General features: G+C 40.9%; 1 protein-coding gene across 15 annotated transcripts in view; it reads right to left on the bottom strand.

Annotated features, from left to right (window-relative positions):
- SIPA1L2 (signal induced proliferation associated 1 like 2) overlaps positions 1 to 20,858 on the bottom strand; it is a 232,349-nt gene that overhangs the window by 154,919 nt on the left and 56,572 nt on the right. For 5 of the 15 annotated variants that reach the window (XM_045391690.2, XM_073996406.1, XM_045391698.2 and 2 more), the window contains exon 2: positions 18,927 to 18,975. The exons of 9 other annotated variants lie outside the window; for them this stretch is intronic. The gene's annotated coding sequence lies outside the window, so the exon portion shown is untranslated. Of the gene's footprint in view, positions 1 to 6,608; positions 6,693 to 18,926; positions 18,976 to 20,858 lie in introns of all 15 variants that reach the window. One more of the 15 variants, XM_073996200.1, reaches the window with a different exon arrangement.

Below are 20,858 nucleotides of genomic sequence, written 5' to 3'. Positions count from 1 at the left end.
CAATGAATTTCTAAGTGAAAGAATCTGCGCATCATACATTTGTGTCTGTAATTAGCAAAATTAAATGTCCCTTTCTCTCTGTAACGTATTTGGCTTGCTTCCTTACAATAACTGTCCATGGAACAAAAGCAAACAAGTTAAACAAGAAATTGAGTTTACAAAGTTATGGACATTAATTATTCAATGTTGGCAGAGGCTTTTACTTTAAAATCAGTTACAATACAAACATCTGAAAAACCTCTAGGTTCTAAATCACATCACTACTCTCAGTAGTTCTGAGAAAACAAGTGACTCTTCTTTCGAACAAATGAAACCACCCAAACATTATTTATCTTTCAGCTGCACCACTCCCGTGCCCAAAACTAAACAGAAAAAAGGTTTCAGACTCAACAGTCCACCTCTACCGGTAATCTGAAGCCAGAGTGGGAGAGCAGGTATTTGTGGAGCTAAGTCTGAATGTAATTCTATTTACAATGCCATGCTTTGCCCCCCTAAAGCCAACCCGGGGCAGTATAACCCCAGCCTGATCTTTATCACCTCCTGCTGGAGTGAGAAGTCAGGTTCCCCAAGGTGTACTTCTAACCAGAATTCCTCAAGACAGAATAACCAAATGCCTAATTAACAGAGAGAAGAACCTCCAGCTGCTCCACCACACAGAGGCTCTCACTGAAGTATCACCAAGTCTAAGACAAAGCAGACAGCTGATAAACAATCCACTTTCTTCAGCCCGCTCTAACAAAGCCTCAACAGCCAAATGTAATCTAATAATTAGCATATGTAAGAGTAAAGGTCCAGACCATGACATCAGCTTCACAGAAAAATCAGCAGATTCAAAAAAGATCCACAGAGCCTATGCAGTCTTTGGAAATTCTAAATAAATGAAAGGATGAAAGGACAGAACAGCAGGAGATAGAGAACTCTACATTCTAAGTCCTAGAAAGCACAATACAACATTTCTAAACAAAACCATTCTGCAAATTCTCTATTACAGAAAAAAATCTATCCATCACAAAGGTATTAGCTCACAAGGGTATTAACTAAAAAGTTGCTTCCCTAGCAACCTCCACATTGCAACAATGTCCTTGAATAGCATTCTGCAGAGACGACAAGCCAGTTAACCCAGAAGACTGTCAACAGTTCAAGGATCACCTAAACTTGGTGAGAGCCACGAAGAGCTAACACAGGATTCCTCAAAGATGACATTACTGCTAAAGATAACATGAGTGCACACATTCTGAAATATCTGTAGCAAGAACTCAGGATCCACTAAGCTGTTTAAAGAAATTTAATGTGTACACCGTGATAAAAGCTTACCTTCCTGCCTGTTACAAAACTTACAGAGGAATGAACTGAACTCAACTAAGCTTCTCTCATCAAGGGTTTTGCTGGCAGCCCCTGCCCCTCGAATTTACCCAACATCTATTTCATCTGTTGGCATGTCAGGTTTTCTGTTGTTGCCGCTGCTGTTGCTTAAGTTAAAGATAACCAATAATTATCTCAACTATATTTTTAAAAGAAAGAGTGAACCCAAAACTTCTTCTCTCCCTTTAGCGACAAGGTATGGCCATAGTGCAGTTTAACACACCAGATGATAAATTCCACAAATGTACTCTGATGTTGCATAGACAAGGATTGAAACAAAATCCACGTAACTCAAAAGGCAGCTATCAATGGCACATAAACCCCATTCAGATATGGAGAAACCAGATAGATAAGTGTGTCATCTGGGAAAAACTAACAGAGACAGAAACAAGATAAAACCAAAAGAAATTATGTGTCTTTGGGAGCTGTTATCAATCACACTTGAGAATCTTTGAACTTTGCTTTGTAAAACTAGGGATCTTATCCTCTCTTATACAAACAGTTTTAAAAAAAAAAGATGGAAGAGCTCCAAGGTAGTGAACACTGGGGTCAGACTCAAGTCTGCAAAAAGATAAGACAATTTACCCAGGGAAAGTTAAAGCACACTTCTTTGAAAGCTCATTTAATTTCCCTCTATTTTTTAGAGTCAGGTATCAAAATCTCAAGGATTTTGCAATCTTTGAGATTTTCAGGATGGAGGCAATCCATTGGACCAGGAGACACAGGCCAGCTCTGGGACAACAGACAGAGAGAAGCCATGCGGAAGAAATCCCACAGCCAACAAAGGTAAATTTTAACCTGTGTCCTGTGAGCAAAAGAGGATTAACAAAAACGCATGAGGGCAGCTTAATAAAATACTGAACTAGGAGGCGAGACGCTGACACCGCACAGCGCCAGTGCAATCCACTGTAGGTTATGGTGAAAATGTTTGTGGAGTTGGTCTCATTGCTATCACAGATTCAGCAGGTGTATAGGACAAATAGGAAGATACAACATACAGTGAATGCCTGCCAGGGGTTGGGCTCCATTTATGGTATTCGCTTCTACCTAAGACACCCCATAATGTGGTTATCGGTCTCTCTATTAAGATAAGTGATGAGGGACTCTTGAGAGTTTAGGCACTTTTCAATAGTGGAAGCCACACACAGCAGCGGTAGGTGTTTAACTTTGGTCAAAGGTTACAAAAAAATCTCCTTGTGTTTCTTTCTATGCAAATCATTTACTATCTTAACCGCACAACACATCAAGCCCCACCGAACAATGACTTCGACCGGTCTTTCCATTCCCAGTCAGTGAGTTTCCTCTCCCACTCTTGTTAACCCAAACTCCAGGCACTTCGAAAATTCCAATATTCCAAAGAATATTTCCCCTCCAGCTACTGTGACTTCCATGTGTTCTTACCGAGGCAAGCCACAGCTCTTGCTCTATTCTGTGTTCTGAGAGATATAACCCAACATTATCATTATTTGTTTACATGCTTATCTACCCCACTAGACTGAGGATGTAGAAATCAGAGAAACCTAGTCAATGTGGTATTGTCTCGCCCTGCCTAACAAGATACCTGGCACAGTGAAGACACAAAAGGTTGTCAGCTAAATGAAACATTGCATGTGCTGAGAAGTGTCAACAAGTCGAACACCCTGTACCAGCATGAACTGACTGTAACATCTCCAGTCCATAGATAAATCACACATTTAAAACACTTAGACATTATTTTTATAAGGATCATTATTCCACGTTATCAAAGCAGCGTCTGTATGGAAAGTTAGCCAAAACAAAAGCCTTACTCGAAACAGTGACAAGTCGTAGCTGCATTGTTCAAACAGAACCCTACCTGGAAAGCCAGTTGCCATAGGCTTTTATCTCACACACTGAAACCTCCCCAGACAGCTTGGAATGAGGAGAAAAGATAACCCACTGAGATTTAAACTTCAAAGAGCAAGAAGCCTCGAGGTCTGTAAGATTTGACTGTACCCTAATTAATGGCAAAACATAATTAAACAGAGTTTTGGTCAGGAACTGGGGACATGAAAAAAGGATCCTGGAGGAAATTTTGGCATCCAGAGGAGAAGGACCCTCAGCCACTAGACGGGGAGTCCTCTCCTGGGCAGTCCTTGTCTGGAGCCAGTAATTGTTCAACTCACTTCTCTCCCTGGTTCTGATGGTAAATGTGCCCCATCCCCTGCCCCACTTCTTATGGCAAATGTGCGGAGCAACCTGCAGACCTCTGTCTACCTTCAGGCAGGGAACATGGCACTGAGAAAAGGTTGGCATTCCGGTTCCCACGATGAGTATATTTATTTTTGTACTTTACTAAGTGGCATTCTTGTCACATACTCAGCTAGTGAGTTTGGTTAAAGCAACTAAGTCTGAGAGAGAGATCCATTCTCAGTGCCCCCCAAAAAAATTTTTTTAAAATTTTCCCAACTAATGAGTTATCTCCCATAAAAGTCTTCAGGAAGAACTAACTGGCATTTCTCCTGGCTGATGCGTGATCCTAAATCTTCATTTTTATGCATATTTTCTTTAAATTTCTACACCATGTGGATCAAGTTTTATGAGGGTAATCACTTTTAGTCAACAGTAGTTTTTACCAAACATAGAACAATTTATTCAGTAAGACTCACTATCCTAGTATAAAACAATCCTCTCATGTCCCAGGGTAGAAGTGTCATGGAAAAAGTTTGGTTTCACCAGTACTAAATTAATACTGCTTTTGCGGGGCTGAGGCAAAAAATTTAATTTGCAAAAACCAGCCCAAGGCTACCATGATATAAAATTCACTTGATGTGTTAATTTCACACTCTAGAGTCCTCATCGCACTGGTGGGTGGGTGATCTCAATTATGTAAAGTAGAAGAATGTCTGAATTTACCCCAGCAACCCCAGACATCAGCACTCTAGGCCCAGCAGGAAGCCAGAGCTCAGCTTCCTTCCTGCCAGCCCATGGGGTAGCAGGGATTATCCTAGAAGTCAGCCAGACTGAGTAAATATTTTCACTATGCAGAGCTCAATCATAGGGCACCAGTGTCCCATTTAATAAACTTTTTCTTCTACATCTTAACACAGAAGGGATGCTTCCAATATGAACAAATAACAACATAAACTCAATCAGCTCCAGCTAGACCCAGCACATAGGGTGCTTTAGGTTCTGCAGTCACGAGCACTAAGCCTGGGAACTGCACAGGCAGTAAGTGTAAACCTCCCTTTGCCCAAGTCTGTGTTCTTGAAAAGAAATGTGCCAACTCCTGTAAAATAAATATATATGTTCTAGCATCAAAATACTATTTATAAAGACCATGAAATAATGAAACGTACTTTAATAAAGGCCCACTAAACTGTATATGCAGTATATCAACAGAATATAACACAAACATACATACACAGACATAACCATATATTTACAGAAAAAAGATGAAGACAATTCTCCAAAATTTTGTTTTCATCACTGGGTGTCGACAATTGAGGAAATTTTATTTCTTTCTTTCTATACGAATAGTATATATGTAATATATATTACTTTTAATAGGTTACTCTATAAAACAAAGAAGCCTTGCTTTGAAATATAAGTAAATGAAGATTAGTGTATATTACTTTAAATAAATAAATTGATCTATTGTTAGAGTAAGCTACAATGTTTCCACTATAAGCTAATTCAATGCAGATATAAATTGACTATCTGTTCATCAAGGAAATAAAAGTTCCATGATTCACAAAGAGTAATAATACCTACCCACCAGCAAATCAGTCTGGAAACAAATTTCCTTCCTGTCGGTTCCCCTCAATTCATTCTTGATTTTTGATCCCTGCCTAATCTGCTATCTCTCTCACACACAGAACTGTGGGACTTTCAGGGCCCACAGAGGAATTAACTAAGAACAGAAATAGCCCTTGGCCAGTCCTTTCTTGACAGTAAAGAAACGTCCTTTGTGTTTTTAAAAACAGTTTTCCCTGTGAGTTGGTAGTAGCATGGCAGCCGGCAATCCCATTTTCCTGTCCATCAGCTATTAGGATAAAATGGCTTAACCATCTCCTATCCCAAACCACATCCCCAGCTACCAGCCCTACACCAAAACATTAGTAAGAAATCAGTAGTATGGTATTAGCAATTGATTTAACCAATAATATCACTTGAAAGAAGCTGCTATGCCCTGTTGCTCATATACTACACTGGTATTTAATAAAGCCCTCGGGAATAAAAAATCTAATTCAGAGTCATCTTTTTGGATCATCTGCTCATCAAGTTGACTACTTATTAAAGATTCCTTTAAGAAAGCATAATTCCTTAGACATAGGAAGGTTTCTCAGTGATTGTTTAATCCTCACGGGAAGAAAAATGCTGCGTACTGGTCACCTTGCCCAGCAGGGAGGCCCTCCAGCTCTCACCTGCCTCCTCTGCATGTGAGAGGCAGGCCCAGAGGCCTCAGCCTTCACAAGCCTCAATGGCCAGACCAGGACACAGCAGTCCCAAAGCCCTGGGCCATGAACTGAGAAGTTCTAACAAGAACATGAACCAGAAATCGAAGCTTCTAAGTGCATATAATTTCTCGCAGTGGAACAGAATCATGAGAGGTTCCAATGCCGGAAAAACACCAAGATGTAAAATTTGGATAATAAATAAACGCAAATTATCTACTAAAAATACTGGATTTTAACAGTCTAGATTTTCATGAAGAGGAAAAAAAGTAAATAAAAACACTACAGTATCCTGAGCTAGAACTTTAGTAGACATTAAAGGAGTCTTTTCTTAAAGCATTAAGCTTTCATTCAAATATTTACTAAGAACCTACCATGTTCCAGACAGATATGACTCTTACACATTTGCTCACGTACATAAAAAGTCATTTGGTTTAGACATTCCCACCATCTACCAGTTCCTGGGGAGGTATACTGCAATCTCCACGTCAACTGATAAAGATAATAGAAGACAAAGTCCGTCAAATAATATGAATTCCTAGACCTTTTTGATTAATGATACAAATGGCTACAGCATCTTTCTCAACTCTCTTCCCAACTCCTTATCATTATGTATCCTGGTAAAAGAGAACAAAGTTTCAGGAAAATTTTCAGGAAGTCCGCTTTTGATTATTTTAAATGGGTTTGCAAATATGTATCTGTCACTATGTGACCAGAAGACTACATTTTGGACATTCTCGTGCCAGATTCCGACTGGCCCCTGATGTGTACCTGCAATTAACGTAATTATTTCCATATATAAAACCACAAACTGGATCCCATTTTCATTACCTTTTGGGCTGGAGCTGGATACACAGATCACATGTTCATCCGATGTCCTTCTCTATCACAGGGAGACACACACAATGCCCACCCCTAGTAACAGGAAATGAAACACTAATGAGCAAAATAGCCATTTGCCTGTGTCCAGGATGAACAGTCTAATGAGCCTGTTGGTCCTTTCCTATTCTACAGATAGAAAACAAAAGTAGAGTACATGCTCTTTTACCTTTGACTGGCAGGTTGTCCAGAGTGACTCTGGATAAGTTACTTATCATTGCCAGGCTTTGATGGGAATGGTCTTGATGAAAGAGAATTCCACTTTCCAGCCCCAGCTTATACCTACTGAGTCAAAATGCAGGAGCAGGAGAGAGGGATACACAGGGCAGCGTGTGGAATGCGCCTGGGCATGGGTACTTCAGCAAAGGCCTCAGGTGACTCTTGATATGCAGGCTTAGTGATTACTAAACCTCTTCCAGGGCCAGAGGTAAAGAGGAAGCCATAAAGCCAACCACCTGAAGGGTCTCACTGCGCCAGCTGCTCTGAGAGGCCCTGAGCAAGTAAATATGGCATCAAATATGGATAAGTTGCGGAGATCACCAACAAATCCCCAAGGAGTTTTGGAGGGCAGAAGACACTGGAGAAGTACCAATGAGGAGAAATGGGGAAGATGGCCCAAATGTAGTTAGGAAAACCAAAATGCTGCCCTTGGCAAGACTGCCCAGGCCTGTCCTTACAGAGTGGCAGATACGTCAACTGCACATTTTGAATGCCAAGGAGACGCATGCGTCTGTAACAGCAGCAGAAAGGAGTTAAGTATATTCAATATTAATTATGAAGTCGTCAAAGATAACTTAAGAGTCTATCCCCTCCCTAAGCTAAAGAAAAATCTTTACTTGGCTAATTGCCTGGATGAAAATTAGTTTGGGGATGATCTGCATAAAGATACGTGCTTTAAAAAGTCAAAGCTACATAGTAATTCTAATACACTGCCTATTATTATAGCATTTTAATGGAAGGAGATAGAATAAAGGAAGAAAAGAATCATAAATAATACCCAATCTATTATGTGGACACATTAAAGGCATCACATTATTTTATAACGAGAGTTTTTTTTTTCCCATTGCAACTGTTAATAACCTAACACTTTTTCACCCTAATGTACTGATGCATATTTCCAAGAGTAGACTAGAAGACAACAAGATCTTATTGCCATTTTAAAAACAAATGTAAAATAATAAAGGTTTACTACTGACTGTTTAGTTCACTTGATAATCAGATCTGGACAAGGGGATCCCCTCAGCAAATAAAACAAATCATCAGACAGAGGACAGAGACCCACAAACAAGAAAATGCTTCACATGTGCACTTTTTTCCCCTTAACACCACTAACTGCACATTTTAGCACGTTTTAAAAAGGAGAAAAAAATAAAAATTAGCAACCTAACAAACACCTGCGAGGCTGTGTCTAGAGAACCCGGGCATGGAAGGAGAGCTGTGTAGACATCTGGCATCACCTGTCAGACTGCCAAACCACTGTATTTTTAAGCTATTCAGATGCTTTCTAAAGAAAAAACAATAAAAATCCTACATGCCTGAACTGTGAGGTGGGGGAGCCTCCTTGTAACTCGGCCCTTGTCAGACAGACTACAGCAGCCTCAAAAGGTTCAATAGCCTCTTTATAAACCTATTGTGTGGTGTAGTGCCTAAAAATAGTACGGTCCGGCAGGCAGATCATACCAAGGAACAATCCTACATACTAAACTCCTAAACAACAGACAAAGGAATAGAAAAAAAACTAAATTGTATTTTCAGTCTGCACCTAAGCTCCTGCGGTCAACTCTTCACCTGGACTCCTCCAGCTTCCTCATTTTGTCTGAACACACAGCAAACCTAAATTTTAGCCCTTACAGGCTACACAAGAAAATGAGAGGGACTGCTGGGGGGGAACCCAGGCAGGCGAACAGAGGTGAGGTGCATGACTGAGTCATACATTTCTATAGTATACACTGCCATGCTCAAGAGAACTTTTACCCTCTCATTGAAATAGACATGAAGGTGATGATTACATGATAATAATTATTGAATATGGCTTTCAAGTTTCCCTTACATTGAAGTTCTCACCCCTTCATAGCTTTTAAGAATTACCTGGGGCAGTTTAGGAAAATACAGATGTTGGAAATTCACTTTTAAATTCAGTTTTAAGTTTCTGAGGTGCACAGCTAGGGTTTAGACCACTGCTTAAAACAACAAAGCTTATTGTTTTGTTTTGTGATGGAGTCTCGCTCTGTTGCCCAGGCTATGCAGTGGCACGATCTCCACTCTCCGCAGCCTCTGCCTCCCAGGTGCAAGACACTCTTCTGCCTCAGCCTCCTGAGTCGCTGGGATTACAGGTGCCCACCACCATGCCCAGCTAATTTTTGTATTTTTAGTAGAGACGAGCTTTTACCATGTTGGCCAGAGTGTGTGTGTATGTGTTTGTGTGTGATGGAGTTTCACTATTCTTGCCCAGGCTGGAGTGCAATGGCGCTACCTTGGCTCACTGCAACTTCTTACAGGCATGAGCCACCACTGCTGGCCAACAAAGGTTTTTAGACCACGTCAGGTCGACTTCTCAGGTCATGGAGGCAGGCAAAAAAAACCAGGAGGGACGCAGTCAGTATCAAGCACGAAGCCTGCCTGCAACGGATGGGCCACCAAGAGGCCAGGAGTACCCGTCTAGCGAGCACTCCTGGACGGAATGAAAATCAGGCCACAATAGGCAGCTACAAGAAACCATCAGATGAGATCATAAGAAAATGCAAAGTTAAAAGCTACATGTTAACACTCCTCAATCTCCAATTTTAATTTAGCGTTTACTTTTCCTTTTCTCAATATATTTATTTGAAAAGAGATTCTTACTCTGGATTTTTATTGTGGGGACAGGATGGGAGAAGTACCACTCTTCTCCCAGAAGTATTAATAAATTAATACATATTAATACAGATGGGAGAAGTAATAAATAATAAGTGTACACATGTTCTCACTCATAAGTGGGACCTGAACAATGAGAACACATGGACATAGGGAGGGAAACAACACACGCTGAGGCCTGTCGCAGGGTGGGGGCCGAGGGCAGGGAGAGCATCAGGACAAACAGCTAATGTACGCGGGGCTTAAAGCCTAGCTGACGGGTTGAGAGGTTCAGCAAACCACCATGGCACATGTATACCTATGTAACAAACCTGTACGTTCTGTGCATGTATCCCAGAACTTAAAGTAAATACATTGATAATAAGTACACTAAATGAAATTTAAAGATAAAAATGAGTGTCTTTCTAACACAGTTTAGTTGATTTTTCAAATAAAATAAAATAGCTAGATCAACAAGCATCGTCTGGATGAATCTGGATAAAAACCTTAGATAGATGAAGTAACTTGCCCAGTGTTACAACAAGTTAACAATCTGACACCTTGGATGGCAAACCAGGTTGTTGCCTAACTCTCAAATTAAGGTTCTTTCAGGTTTTTCACTGTTTCCACTAAACCCAATTGCCGGAATGTTTTTCTGCATACACATGGGTGTCAACATAGGCTCATGGCTGAGAGCCTGACACTAGAATCTCCTTCAGGCCAAAGTGCCTGCTCAACTATTGACTGTGCGACCTGGACAAGTCCCTTAGGCATCTTTGTGCCCCTGTGTGCTGCATCCACAGAGCGAGAAAGACAGCAACAGGAGCTGTTCTATACTAAATAATAAAAGAAAGAACACCTGCAAAATGCTTACAGCAAGACTTAGAACAGGAAGTACTCAATAAATGCTAGCTATTATTATTACCAAGAATTAAATCTGAACTTAGAATGTGTTACCATTTGTTAGTAAGAAAATCAGTACAGAAAATTATCACCCTTTACTGCACATACAGATTCTCTATTCCTTTCTCTCTCTAAACAAACTTTTAAAATGGGTGACTGCAGGGCCTTTATTTCTACTGTGTGCGCCTTAAGGTATGAAGGGGACACAATGATCCAATATCCTGTTACTTCCTATACCCCAGAAATGTATGAGGCAGAAGGAATGTTTGAGTCTGAAAGGACTCTCAAGATGTGATGGTTCTTATAGTACACTGTCACGCTTAAGAGAACTTCTACCCGCCCACTGAAATAGACATGAAGGTGATGATTACATTATAATAATTATTGACTACGGCTCTTTCAAGTTGCCCTTACACTGAAGTTCTCAACTCTTCACAGCTTTTAAGAATTACCTGGGGCAGTTTAGGAAAATATAGATGTTGGAAATTCAGTTTTAAGTTTCTGAGATGCAGAGCTAGGGCTTAGACCACTGCTTAAAATAACAAAGCTTTTTCTGTTTGTTTTGTTTTCTTTTGTTTTGAGATGGAGTCTCAGTCTCTCAGCTTCTATCAGACACATTGCTCATTACCTCAGAAAGTGCTTTCATTGAGGAAAAACAGTTATCTCATTAAAGAATCAAAACCTTAACACTATGCATTGTTCCTCACTGAATTCTTCCTTTATAAAGCTTTCCACCGATATTTCCTCCAAAGAGAAATGTTTAATGAAAGCAAACAAACAAAGGAAAGAAAACAAACCATACATACTGAGACTTAACTTATAAAATTACAATGTGGTATGTGGAAAAGCCCTGCTGGATTTCGGATTCATGAACTAAGAGTGGTATTAGTGGCTTTTCACTAAGGGAATATACAAAACTGTCTTTATAATATGGTACTGTAAATGCTTTCCAAATAACACTGTAGAAGGCTTGTACAAAGCATGACATTGCATTTTAAACATTTGTAGGGATAATCCTTAATATACTGACTTTCACATTTCACACTTCTTTCAGATATCTTAACCATTTAATCTCCACTTAAGTTGAAGATTCGGCAAAACAGAAATCCAACGTTCACAACACTCAGGGGTCAATGTGTTTTCAGAAGTCTGATTATTTCAAGCAGGGCTTTAGGCTATGAACGAATCAATAACTTCATTTGAGTATGAGAATATGCAGTAATTGTTTCATATTACTCTAGTACACATTCTTGAAGTCTTATGAGGATTCTGTTTGGTTTTGCACAATATCAATATGCTTATCTTCCTGCATGAACAATATACGAACATATAGAAGATAACAATATAATTGTACAGATGCTTCTTTTTGGTTTTTCTCCTCACCGCCTGCAGAAGCAAAGTAAGACCACATTCTGAAATTATCTACAAAATACGACTAACGGGATGAATTGGCCATCTCCTTAAGTCACTACCCTTGAGGCACTGTCACAGAGATCTGAAATTATCTATAAAATACGACTAACGGGATGAATTGGCCATCTCCTTAAGTCACTACCCTTGAGGCACTGTCACAGAGATCTGGTAGTTTGCTTCATTACAAATTAGCTATATGACCCTTAGGGCAAATCACGGAGCTTCCCTGGGCCTTATTTTTTAAATGGAGACACCTACTTCAAAGCACTAATGAAAGATTAAATGAAAAAGGTAAAATACCAAAATATTACCTGTCACATAGTGAACAGTAAGCAAATAAAGCTGCAATAATAATTATTCAACAGAAGAGGAAATGGCCTGAAAATACACTGCAAATGAGACACAGCATCTGTCACATTCAGTCATAAACTGTGCTTGTGTGATCAAGTTGATCAGCATTACATTTTGGGAAACCTTATTAGTAATATAATCAAGATATATAATAAATTACATTGTCATTTATTCAACTAGCTATAACCTAACGGTAAGAACAGAGATTGGAAAAAGGGAATGAAAATAAAGAAATTTCTAATCACCAAGTAAAGCATATCCTACCTGGCCAATAAAAAAAAAAAAAAAATTCCAAGTTATAAAGGAGTTTGGTTTGAGTCTGATTAGTCCATGAGAAACCAGCATATTGGACTGTGATAGTGTAAAATATATATTTGAACTTCAACCCCATTTCCTGGCATACAACTCCTAAAATACTTAAAATGTCCAGTGACATCTTTTTGTATACTAATGAGTTAATTGATGGATGGCAGCCCTGAGGTAGCTTTAGGATGGGGCTGGTCAACAGAAAGACCAAGGCCTAATCGGAGGGTTGAGATTTTCTGCCCCATCCACAGCCTCCAGTGAGGAGAGAGGGGCTGAAGGTTAATTTGATCACCAATGGCCAATGGTTTAATCAATAATGCCTATGTAATGAAGCTTCCCAAACAGTCCAAAAGGACAGGATTCCGGAAGCTTCCAGACAGCTGAACACATGGAGGTTCTTGGAGGGTGGAATGACGGCAAAGTACATGGAAGCTCTGTGTCCCTCCCCCCGACCTATGCATTTCATCCGTGGAAGAGACATGTAACATCCTTTGTAATAAACCAGCATATCTAAGAGTTTCCCTGAGTTCAGTGGGCCGCTCTAGCAAATTAATCACATCCAAGGAGGGGGCTGTGGAAACCCCAATGTAGTCAATCAGAAGTACAGGGAAATCCACCTGGAGCTTGAGACTGGCACATGAAGCGGCAGAGAAAGGACGGAGAGTCCTGGGACTGGGTCCTTAACCTGTGGGATCTGACACTATCTCCAGGTAAATAGTATCAGAGCTGAGTTGAATTAGAAGAAAGACAGCTGGTGTTTGCTGCAGGATTAATTGCTTGCTTGGTGTGGGGGGAAAACCACCAAACATGTGGTCATGGAAGTCTTCCTTGTTGACTGTTGTGGTATGACAGCAGCAGAAGAAAAAACACTTTTTTTTCATTCTCACAGACCTACTGAATTAAGGACCAAATGTTACTTTGTGCAATGGCTTCAGGCGCTGCAGAAAAAAAGAGTGTTCCAAGCCTTGGGAAGAGGAGGCTAAGGAACAGGTAGGGCTGTCCTGGGTACAAGAGGACATGGAGTGGCCCATGGGCTGGATTTCTGCTCAGCTTGTCTCAGGTCCTTGATGACCTCATCAAATCCTCAAACCCTATGAAGTCATACACAAATCTAACACATTATCTCTTTCTATACATCTTTTTCACTCTAAATAAAGTACACCAAAATGCACATGTCTACATGTGTTCATTTATCCACCCAAACGTGTATACTGAGTGCCTACAATGTGCCAGGCGCCCTGGAGGACACAAAGATCCATGGTCATCTCAGCTCACTAGTATTCCCCCAGTATTTCATGATTACAGCAACTGAACTTTTTATCTTTTTAGCTATTTGTGTACATTTGCTTTTTCCCCTTTAGATTATAAACTCTTGATGGGGAAGGGCTGCCTTTTCGTCGTCTTGTTTCCCCCAGCAACTAACAGAGTACTGCACTTACAGAAATTATCCAGTAAATATTTACTGTACAAAATCACTCTCAAGGAGCCCACAATCTCCTTCCCCTGAGGTCTTCAGATTTTAAGACCATCTGCCTGAGGTGGCTACAGCTTTCTAAATTTGGCTGACAGTGCAATATGAAATAAAATGTTTCAAAACATAATCTGGAAAGGGTTTGTGTTTTCCCACCCTGAAATTCTGTGTATAAGCAGCAAAACAAAATGGAATTTAGGAAGAGAGATGAAATCATCTAAACATTTTATATATAGGCAACTGCATTTCCCAATGGTCAAACCCCCGAGTGAAGGATGAAGCACCAGCCCTGCTGACTTGTTCTTGACAATCCGATCCCGGCAAGAGATGGCACACATCTGCTGTAAGCAGGCAAAGAATGCTGTCATTCCCCCTGTAGAGATCTAGCAACTAGAATGTTTGTTCAGAAACTTGGGCGGGACAATGAGAAACTCAGTCTCAGAACATTTTAAAAATAGATACAGGCCAGGCACGGTGGCTCACATCTGTAATCCCAGCACTTTGGGAGGCTGAGGCAGGCCAATCATCTGAGGTCAGGAGTTCGAGACCAGTCTGGCCAACACAGTGAAATCCCATCTCTACTAAAAATAGGAAAATTAGCTGGGCGTGGTGGCGCATGCCTGTAGTCCCAGCTACTTGGGAGGCTGAGGCAGGAGAATTGCTTGAACCCAGGAGGTGGACGTTGCAGTGAGCCAAGATGGCGCCATTGCACTCCAGCCTGGCTACAGAGCGAGACTTCATCTCTAAATAAATAAATAAATAAATAAATGAAGATAAATTACGGACCCTGTAAAGATCCATTAAAGTATAGAATTCTACTGGCCTTACGAAACTGACCATAAAATTTAAGAAGTGCAGAATCAAAAGGAAGCCTAGCACCATCCCTCCAATACTTATTTTGATTCCCAAAGGGTAAAAGGCGGAAGGTAAAGTTGAAAGCAGAGAGGAGGAACAAAATATTCCAGGCATCAAAACAGTACCTTTCTGATAAGAAAACACCCAAGGAGTTAAAAATTCTTACTAGAAATCTGAAAGCTGAAACACAGACCTCTATAACACTACAGTGCCAGCTATCTCAGAAAATTCTATTCATCTTTGTAAGGACAAGAATTTGGAGCTCAGCCCAAACTTGTCTCAGTCACTTCTCATGATAATAATTTGAGTTCTCCCACAGAACAAGTCTCCTAATCCTCTAATAAACAAGTTTCTAAGCCTTTAAGATGGTTAAGTGAACAAATCCTAACTTCGCCAATGGGAAAATGAGGGCATCAAATGGTAAAATCATCTACGAAGGCGTACACGACAAGTCAGTAATTAAACAAGTATGCCGTCTCCTAGGTTCTGATGCTATCACAAAATCTGTAGATTTTAAACAAGGTGTTCTTTACATACAAGTTAACTGGGGAATAAAGGTCACTGCAAAAGAAAAACTAAAAGAACCAAAGCAATTGAACTTCATTCATACTTTTTTATCAACAGATATGTTGTACAGATTTGTGATGTCCCCTTTAACTAGAGTCCAATTGTAACCCATGTTAAAATAGCATTTGAAATGGATTTTCAACTGAGAAAAGAGACTACCTGGGGCACAGCAGCTTATTCAGGAAGCACAGCTTTACTCCCCTCTATGCTCTTAAAGACATCATATGGATCCAAATCAAAAGCAACTCAAACCGTAAAAATACAAATAAAATTTAATTTTAAAACGAGAGAGAATACCTGGAGTTGGACTAACAGACTGGAAAAATTTTAGATCTGGAACTCATACCACATGCAAAAATAAAGAAAAAAAGTATCATATGCAAATTTAAAACTAAAATATGGAAAGTAGTTTTTATAATTGTGGAGTGGGGAAGTTTTCTCTTAGCATGAGAATCAGGCCAGAAACCGTAAAAAAAAAAAAAAAAAAAAAAAAAAAGGAGCTAAACTTAGGGAGAGACTGACATACTTCATAAGAGAGAAATCAGAACTACTCTATTGTGAAAAGTATCTCCAGAAAGCTCAAGCGCAAACTAAGAACTGGCAAAAAATACTTATTACCCGTGACAAAAGACTAATATCCAGAATAGAGAGATTAAAAATATCAGTACATGTAAAACTCCAAAAAATAAATGAGCAAAACAAATACATGTAGCCAATAAGCATGTAAACCTAAGCTCAGTGTTAATTTTTTAGAACATAAACACTAAAACGATAAAACACTTTTTTAACATTAAAACCAGACAATGAAAAGATGTCCACAATGTACTACAATTCACTACAATGATAAGTGAAAATAAAAGCAATGTACAACATATCTGTGGCCAAAAAGAGTACATATTGAATAATTCAATCTTTTTAAGTGTGCATGTGGATTTCTGAAAAGTCTGTTGACAGTGATTGCCTTTGGGGGACGAGGCTGCAGGAGAGATCTGTGCTCCATTTTATGCATTTCTGTGTTACCTGAAATTAATATACTTACAAATTTAAAAACTAAAGAATTTTTGGCAAAATGAAGTTTGCCTAAAATCATGAACACATATGATATGGCTTGGGTGTTTGCTCCCTCCAAATCTCATGTTGAAATGTGATCCCAGGGTTGGGGGTGTGGCCTGGTGAGAGATGACTGAATCATGGAGGCAGATCCTTCATGAATGGTTTAGCACCATCCCCTTGGGGTTGAGTTCTCCCTCAGTCAGTTCACATTAAACATGGTTGTTTAAAAGAGTCTGGGACCTCCCCCTTCTGTCTGATGTTCCCACTCTCACCATGTGAGGTGTTGGCTGCCGCTTTGCCTTTCACCTAAAAGCTCCCTCAGGTGTCACCAGAAGCCAAGCAGATGCCAGTACCATGCTTCCTACACAGCCTGCTGAACTGTGAATTAAATCCCTTTTCTTTGTAAATTATCCAGCCTCAGGTATTTCTTTATACCAACACAAAAAGGGGTTAACACAACGCATCACAAATGTGCTCCCTATTGTACAGGGTAGCATATTCCAGAACTTCACTCATCAAAATTACCCATAAAGAAATTAATCTGGAGACCATGTCCTCTAGGTGCACTTCTGTATAGACCTGACTAAGGAAAATTCAGAAAGCGTGAAGTCCAAGCAGTGCCTATTTCCCACAGTACTCCAAAGTGCAGTAAAGGCCAGGTCCCCAGCTGTGTCCAGGCAGCACAAGGTGTCCCTTAGCTGGCCAGCAGGCTAGTAACAGAAAGAACTCATCACTTAGATTCAGAGGAAACCAAGGAACTGGGAGGGACAAGGGCAGCCGTTGGTTTTTCCTTAAACCTAGGTGGGAAGCACCTCCCATTTCCTGTGCTGAAAATGTTCACTATCTCCCTCGTTTTATTTCCACATCAGAATTTACTCAGTCTCAAGGGTTTCCATGAGCACTTCGGCCAAGTCTCTTGATTCCCATTAGGAGGGAACAGTCTTTTCAGGCAGAGTCTGTCTCTACTGTTCTCTCCTCTGTTCCACCTCTTCTCTTGTAAGGATTTTCACAATTTCACCACTCGACATGTTTGTACTTACGTATTCATGATTTATGAGAAACTCGTAGTGGACATCCACCCCCTCCTCCAGTGGTATTTTGCCACAGTTTAAATGTTTATCCTCAAATCTTTTTTTTTTTCCCCTTGAGACCAAGTCTCACTCTTGCTGCCCAGGCTGGAGTGCAATGGCACGATCTCAGCTCACCGCAACCTCCGCCTCCCAGGTTCAAGCAATTCTCCTGCCTCAGCCTCCCAAGTAGCTAGGATTACAGGCGTGCGCCACCATGCCCGGCTAATTTTTTTGTATTTTTAGTAGAGACGGGGTTTCTCCACGTTGGTCAGGCTGGTCTCGAACTCCCCATCTCAGGTGATCCACCCGCCTCGGCCTCCCAAAATGCTGGGATTACAAGTGTGAGCCACCATGCCCGGCCCGTCAAATCATTCGTAAAGGCACGCTCCCAGGCCACAGACCTCAAAATGCATCAACACGCATAAAAGACAGAGGCTGTGGAAATAAAGATTGACACAGGAACTAAATGCAGCGCCTAACCCTAGAGGGACCCTATATGGAGGGGAATGATGCTGCAAAGGACATTTTCGGGCAAATGGTAAAACTGGGATACAAATAATAGTTCGGTTTGAGTAAGCAATCGATATTAAGCTATCTGAAGTTGATAACTAAACCTCTGTTACCCAAGCAAATTATCTCTATCGCACTGAAGTGCTTAGGGGTAAAAGGTCATGAAGTGTATAACTTGAAAACCGAGTGTATGGGTGCATGCATGTGCCATGGGCCTGTGTGCATGGTTGTGTAGACACAGACTGAGAGGAAAGGATGGGGATCCATTTTTGACAATCCAAGGCTGGAGGACAAATGTCCTGGGGGTGTTTACTTCCTACAGGCTCCTTCACAAGCCCATCTTATTTCCTGCTGCTACAGGAAATACAGTATTTGTGCACACGCACAAGTAAAGGAGCAGCTCTGCCTTTATTCTGCAGCCAAGGAAGGGGTTTAGGTGACAGTGCCCTCGGCCCCGGGCAGAGCAGGCTGGACTTTGCCCCACCACTCCCTTGATCACCTTCCTCACAGCGGCTGCTCTCGGGGGTCCAGGACACATCTTATACCGGGAGAGAAGCCTTTGGCAGCTATTTACCCACCAACATGCTCACTGGTTGCGCCTCTAATATAAGGGACGCTCCATGTAGATAACATAGAAACCAATTATTAAAGGCCAGTGCTTTTAAACACATTCAGGGATGCTCACAGGAACTCTTTAGTGACTCCTTTCAAAGCATCTAGAGGCTCTGAAGCAAGGCAACTCCAAAATTCAAATGAGCTTTCTTAAAACAATGCTCACCCATGTTTGCTGTGGAGAAGTGACAAAATAAAAACATATACTCTATCAGCCTAGGGAAACTGAAACAATCTTTAAAAAAAAAAAAATTAGTGGGACACAAAACCCGAATTTAAAAATCAACATGCCTCTCTGAAGTGAGAATGCCTTGCCTGCAGGCTTACCTGAGCGGGGAAGAGCAGCGGGCTCCTGCTCACACAGCCTGGCAAGAACCTACAAACGAAGAAAGAGACCCCGTTCAGACTCCCAGAACAACTCTTGGTCAGCAATTTGAACATGTGGTTCCTCAGACCTGAGGAATCCCCAGGGGTCCACAACGTTTCCACTTTCATGTTGATACCAAGGCACTATTTATCTTTTCTACTCTTCATCTCTCCCCAGTGTTCAATGGAGTTTTCCAGAGGTTGAGGAACATACGACAGCACAAGAGATTGAATGAAGAAGCAGGTAAGAGAATCCAGCTGTCTTCTCTTCAGCCACACATTAATGAAATTAAGTATACAGCGATATCATTCTGCTTATTAATTTTTCTGTTTTGAAAAATAATTATTTTCATAAAATGCTGTTTATAATAAAATATAAAGGGGTTACTACTGTCCTTTTTTTTCTTTTGTTTACATTCAGAATTTTTATTTTAAAACAAAGAATCAGAGTAACATTAGTAACAGAAAATCCATATGGAAAGATCCACAATCTTCTCAGTGAGAAGGGGGACCCTGCCTTACTGCCAACCTACCGTTTGAGGAGCCAGAAGTTGACGTGAAATTGCAAGGTCACCTTTTCAAGCTAAACCCCACTCCACAGCTATGTCCTTTTTTTTTTTTTTTTGATTTGAAACAGAGTCTCGCACTGTGGCCTGGGCTAGGGTGCAATGATGCGATCTTAGCTCACTGCAACCTCTGCGTCCCAGGTTCACGTGATTCTCCTGCCTCAGCCTCCTGAGTAGCTGGGATTACCAGCGCCCGCCACCACGCCCACCTATCATTCTTAAATAATAAATATTTTTAAAATTTCTCAGTTTTAATTCTAGTATGGTAAACATCAACAGAGATAAGCCACATAATCAAAAGCTCCATGGAATTCCAATAATTTTTAAGCACGTCAAAGGAATCCTAAAACCAAAAATTTTGAGAACTCCAGTTATCCATTTTGGTACTAAATTCTGTTGAACTGCATCTTCTTTTAATGATAATGGCGATGGTCAATATTAGGTATGCAGTGCTACGTACTAGACACTCTACTAAAACACTTCATATATGTTATTTCCAAACTCACCAGCACGTTAAAAGAAAAAAACAATTGGCCCTTTCTGCCTCCCTGGTTGAGGAAACTGGCACTCAAGACACTGGTTATTTGCCCCAGGCGAATCAGCAAGCGCAGGATGTGAACTCAAGTTAGCTGGACTCCTAAGATCATGCTTTCAACACACCGTTTTTTAAAACAACGTAAGAATTTCTGCAAACTCAACCACAGCCAAGCGCCCCAGGGCTCACACTCAGATCTGACACTGCATGGACTCAAAACGCAACAATGTGGAGAATACACTTCAGACAAAACCATATAAACATGGGTTTACAAAGACAGTGTGGCTTTTTTTTTTTTTTTTTTTTTTGAGACGGAGTCTCACTCTGTCGCCCAGGCTGGAGTGCAGTGGCCGGATCTCAGCTCACTGCAAGCTCCACCTCCCAGGTTTACGCCATTCTCCTGCCTCAGCCTCCCGAGTAGCTGGGACTATAGGCGCCTGCCACCTTGCCCGGCTAGTTTTTTTTTTGTTTTTTGTTTTGTTTTCTTTTAGTAGAGACAGGGTTTCACCGTGTTAAGCAGGATGGTCTCGATCTCCTGACCTCGTGATCCACCCGTCTTGGCCTCCCAAAGTGCTGGGATTATAGGCTTGAGCCACCGCGCCCAGCCGACAGTGTGGCTTGTGTGGCTTTCTAAAGGCTGGCAAGATCCAGCACTGCTTCCTACAAAAGACAAGACAGACCCCAGGAAGGAGGGCACCCCAGAGCCAGTCCCAGTTTACAACTGTTAACCCAGCAGAGTATTAACAGCGCTCCTTTCACTTTGGGAGGCGATAAACTGTAAGGTCACCTACC

Source organism: Macaca fascicularis, chromosome 1, assembly GCF_037993035.2.
Source record: "Macaca fascicularis isolate 582-1 chromosome 1, T2T-MFA8v1.1".
Classification (NCBI taxonomy): Eukaryota; Metazoa; Chordata; class Mammalia; order Primates; family Cercopithecidae; genus Macaca; species Macaca fascicularis.
The sequence above is the reverse complement of the archived record's forward strand: the minus strand, read 5'-3'. Positions and strand labels throughout refer to the sequence as shown.